Genomic DNA, 5849 nt, shown 5'->3' on the forward strand with positions numbered 1-5849 from the left:
TACCTTATCCCATGACTTCCTATGACATTTTGCAAGTTCTGTGCAGATTATCAGGAATTTTCAGGATTTCATGTGTGGAAAAAAATGCAGCATGTCCATTCTTTGTGCATTTCCGCATGCGTTTTTGCCTATACAATGCATTGGAAAAAACGCATAGCAAATCCGAAAGGCAAAAAACGCATGTAAACCGCTCCGGAAAATGCAGATTTTCCGTAGCGTTTTTGCTGCCAAGAGGTGCAGAAACCCTGCAGAAATTTCTGCAACCAATTCCTGAAAGTGCGTACATAGCCTTATACAGATCCTCCAATGGAATCTGCCTAGGTGAAGCGATTTCCTTTAAAATGCTAAGTCAACAACTTCACCATCTCAGGATTTTTGGCTTTTTTTTGAGGCTCTGTTAGCATTTGCTTTGGAAGCTCCAGCAGAAATTCATCTAAGTTTGCCAGGAAGAGACAGACACCACGACAGAGCCTACTTATAAATATGAAGGCTATTGGGCTTCCTTTATGAGAGGAAACCACGACAAAGTGTGAATATAGCCTGACTGCTATATTTTAACAGTAATACGTGACTGTGCTTATTTTTGCAACAGTCATGAGAAAGTAATAAAACAATGATTCTAAAACTGCAGAGATAAGTAAACCATACTAAGAAATCATCTGTAATTCCTTGGCTTATATGAGACTCTAGATTAGTTTAGTTATTGCTCTACGTTGGTATAAAAGGTAGGCGTCCCTGGCGCTCAATAATATTACTTAGTGTAGCAATACATGTTTTTTTTACTCACAGTGCAGAATGACTTTAGCAGAGCAGAAAGAAGAGCCAAATTTCCTACCGTAGCTTTGCAAAGATATTCAATTTGCCACGTAGTTAACTAATGATGTGAAAATACAGCGCAAACCTTTTTATTGTTGGTATGACAATGTTTTGAAGTTCCGTGGCACATTTTTCTACAAATGAAGTTGCAAAGTAAAAAAAAAAGTGTGAAGTTTAAGTCAAGCACCATTACATTCATCTTAGTTTTATGTCAATACATAGCAATTTTATGATAAAGGCAATTAGTCAGGAAGTTCGTGCTGCCCCACCTGAATGCGGCGTGTATGTAACGGGCCTTGAAGCATAGGCATTAAAAAAAATTATACATATAAAAATGATTTCATTTACACACTGGGTCACAGTAAAACGTCAGACGCTGCCTTGCTGGTTGACAGATAAGCACTTCACCGCAGTCAAACATGCTTATGGCATGTAGAGGGTGACTGAACACGGTCTATGATCAGAGTAAGAATTTATTTCATATCCTTTTATGTTCCGGTGTAGGGAAATTCTCTGATTTTTAAGGCTACGTAGACATTTGTACAGAATTTTTCTAATTGTTGATTTGCTTCTTAAATGCAAAGTTAAACAACTTTCTAAATAGTCTTCATTAAAAAAAATTCATACCATTTTGCTGTTGCAGAGATTCTGTAACTCCTTTATCTATCCAAGTGCTGATCCGTCAGAGCTCCTGTTCTTTGTTCTCGTCTCTCAGCTTTAAAGATAACGGCAGTGAAGGGAGAGGTGATATACACAGATTTTAACAGCAAAGAAAGGGGAGAGAGTATCTTAGAGAGGTCAAAGAAAACACACTACAGATAAGGAGTAACGCATATGAAGAAGAAATCTGTTCAGGATAGAAGCTGTGCTTATATATGAGTAGTAAAGACAGCAGGAGCCTGGATACATGCAGACCATACATCCAGCCTATATGACTAGAAGGAACAATCTTACAAAATGAGTATCTGAAACTTGGATTAGGCTGCAAATTGCATATCAAGGGGTAGGAAAGGCAATGAAGATTGGATGCAGACTTAAGCTTAGTGGTTACGTTTAGTTAATAAAATTACAAAAGGTGTCCATAGACTTCAACACTTTGATTTATAGTGAAGATGCGAGAGAACCATATACAGGACTGATAAAAGTTTTGGCAGGTGTGGGTAAAAAAAATTCTGCAAACTAAGAATGCTTTCAAAAATAAAAGTGTTAATAGTTTATCAATGAAAAAAATGCAATGCGAATTAACAAAAAAGAAATCAAAATCCTATCAATATTATTTGCCTTCAATTCTTCTAGGTTCACTTACACGCAGTTTTGGGAAGAACTTGGCAGAAAAGTTGCTCCAAACATCTTGGAGAACTAATCACAGATTTTCTTTGGATACCACTTCTGAAAATCCTTCAGTGTCTTCCTGTAATCCCAGACAGACTTGATGTTGAGATCAGGGCTCTGTGGGTCCGCATCATCACTTCCAGGACTCCATGTTCTACTTTACACTGAAAAGTTAATAATACCATTGGCTGTATGTTTGGGGCTGTTATCCTGCTGCTGAATAAATTTGGAGTGAATCAGAGAAGGCATAGTTTTTGGCCGTAATTCCTCCATGAAGACCACTTATTATGATCAGATTTCTCTGAACAGTAGACGTAGCTGGGTCCCACTGGCTACTGCCAGTTCTGAGACTGTGGCATTGCTGGGCTTGCACTGCATCTACGGTTCTTAACGTTGCCCATCTTAAGGTGTCTTAAGGAGTACTGAGAAATACAGGCAGATATTTACCCATCATGTCCATACCATCAGGGAGACATCCGATAGGCTCCAAATTTATTCTGCAGCAGGACAACGACTACAAACATACACAGCAAATGTCATTAAGAAATATCTAGTCCTGGAAGAGATGATACGACCCTCACAGAGCCCTGATCTCATATCATCCAGTCTGTCTGGGATCAATTGAAAAAGCAAAAGGATTTCCACAAGCAACATCCACAAAAAGATCTGAAGATAGTTCTCCAAGATGTTTGGAACAAACTCCAACATGTTGCTTATTTTTATTCTTAGCAGATTTGAAGCCGCTTCAAATTTGCAGCATGTCAATTCTTTCAGCATTTTTCACCCATTCAAATTAATTGGGGAAAAAAAAAAAAGCATAAAAAATGTGTGCATTTTATGCAGCGTTTTTCCTGCCAACACTCCAATATTTGCAGCATATTTTTGTGGGGCAAATACTGAATATGTGCATATACCATTATACTTTATTTTTTAAAGCATTACTACTTTGCAGTATTTTTACACAGCTGCCTAAAAATTGTTGCACAGTATTGTAAACAGTTTTTTTAAATAAACATCAGTGAAACCTAAGGTCTATGTTCACATGGGTCGTGTTGAGCATGAATTTTGGAGACATTGAGGGAAAAACAATCGGCAGTGGAAATGAGCAGTAGTCAAACTGCAAATCTGCGGGGGTCAGCCTTTTGATTTCCAACGTGGAAATGTAAATCTGATTTTTGTTTCAATGTGTGAACATACCCTTGTGAAAACAGACTAAAATGAGTAGTCATTGCTTATGTTTTATCAAATAAGATGCTAAGAACTTACCCCTAGTTAATATGTTATTTCATTTACTGCTAAACACGGATAGTGCATCCAAATCTAAATTATCGCTAAGGAGATCGAAGAGCACAAACAAATAAAGTAGGAAGAATTTTATTAAAAATTAACAACCTCCTCTGTGGAAAGAAACAAGTTTTGTTTTGTTTTTTTTACAGAAGAAAAAGGAAACTGCAAACAGAAAAAAAGAAAAACAGTATTGGGTATTTAGCAAGAAAAGCATTCAAACACCATTAGGATACATTATACAATATACTATAAGCCATATAATAAGATGAACCCACAACCCACTGCTAGAGGAGCTCTGGGTCCTTGCATAAGAACAGGATAGTAAGACACTCCAACTTTTAGACTACTGAGATACAGGTACTTCTACATCTGGTAGATTGAGCACAGGACTGAGCGTGCTTTTCTACCCGACAGGATATTCAATCTACGCAAATAGCGAGTATGGGAAGTTCTTGCAGCCAAACAGAAATTTTGTAATATCAGCATATAATAAATGCAATAGTGAAATGACCACTAAACCTGTGATACAAGTTGTCTTTTTGCTAAAGAGAAAACTAAAATAAATTAAAAAAGTAGTATAGATGTATAAAGGTTCTCTGCAATAGACCATGGCAGACAGAGAACCTGACTATGGCATAATTAATGAGCATCACCTGACTGAAGTTTGTTGTGGATCAAATGCATTAAAATTTTTGACTTCATGTCTGATCTCCACTAGTTTTTCCTATAAAGGCAATAAGTATGTGAGGTTTATTGGTCAAAACTTCAGGGCAGTGGCTCTTTAAACAGATTTTTATAAAGGTATTCTTTTTAATGACATCCATTTAATGTTTACAACCACTGTCCTCAAATTACTAGCTCTTACATAAGAATGAACAGTAATGTTTACAAATATGAAAAAAAAGAAAAGAAAAGCAGCTGCAGAAATCAGGAAGACAATTGCTCACACTGTGTTTATAAGCAAAGGATGCTGTATATACCAAGAAGTCACTGGTAGATACAGTAGATTTTATTGCAGTATCATGCCAATATGGCCAATGTGTAGGACGCGTGTCATGTAAATACGACAATGCATATATATGTATACAGCTGAGCTTGAGTAGGGCTACAACTTACTAATATGCCTACAGCATGGTTTTTGTACATGGCTGGGTGGACAGGATAAGAACAGCACTTTAACAGGCCATATACCAGAAGGTAGTTCATATAGAGTAGCCTGTAATGAAAGAACGTGAACAGTGCCTCCTGGGCAGCAGCGATCAGGGATTGGTATTAACACCCTGTATATATTAGCAAGTGGGAACATTAAATAATACAATGTATAGAACCAAATTAATCAATGCAGTAGACTTAGTTTCTCCTTTGTTCATGCACAGTCCGAAGTATACGTCAGGAGCATCGCCTGATGTATATAGCTGGCCATTCGTTGCATTGAACAGTGGGATATCACTAATATTCATTCCTATTCATAGGGAAACACTTAATTTTCCAAATGGGAGTCAATAACCCCATGTTTATGCTTCCATTCTATACTTTTACCTTCAACATAGTCAAAATTCTGAAATGAAAAAAGGAAAGTCAGTAAAAGGGTAAGAGTCTCTGTGCATAAAAAAAAGGACTATACATTGGTCAACATCTCCCCAACACCAGCTAAGAAAATGGGGAATTTATCATTTCCCCTACGCCAATTTTCCACAGTAAACACGTTGAAAATTTTGGTGCATGCCATGTGTGAGCAACACAGATTTTTCTTTACCTTTTCTGCCACTTTTTTTTTTCAGAAAAATGTGGGTGAAGCTAGGTTGGAAGGATTGTAGGCCATGTACATCCTTGTATGTGTGTACAATAATTTATGCCAGAAAGCGGCATAAATTATAGTGTAAACCTACATTTTATTAGACACATGTAATCAAGATGTGTAATAAATTAAGAACATCTTACGCCAGAGGTCCATTTATTAAAACTGATGTAAAAAATACCATCCTTAAAAAATTCTAAGAGGTCCAGTCCTGCATACTGCCAGAAATTTCTGCTAGCAATGATGAGCTTCCCAAAAGTTCTTAATGTTCCCATGCTGAACAACGCAACACACAAAAAAAAAATAGGGCTCTGATTAGCCAGATTTAGGCTTGAGATACCCAGCGATATGTGACAGCAAAAACATTTGTGCGACTTGCTGTAGCACAACTATTTTATAGCTGTGACTTTGCTGTAAAAAAAAAAAATGGCCAAAAGGCAAATAAGTCGCAAGTAAATCGCAGTCGCATGTGTCTTGCAATACAGTCCATGGTAAGTAAGTCACACCAATCTATGGTAAGTATATGCAATGTGAGTTTGCGATTTCAGTGTCCCCCTGTAGTCCTAACCCAAGCGTCTAAGCTGGAGTAGTTGCCAAATACGATTTGACAGGACAA

This window comes from Phyllobates terribilis, unplaced genomic scaffold, assembly GCF_046119375.1.
Source record: "Phyllobates terribilis strain yellow unplaced genomic scaffold, ASM4611937v1 Scaffold_7__3_contigs__length_470593459, whole genome shotgun sequence".
In the NCBI taxonomy this organism is placed as follows: Eukaryota; Metazoa; Chordata; class Amphibia; order Anura; family Dendrobatidae; genus Phyllobates; species Phyllobates terribilis.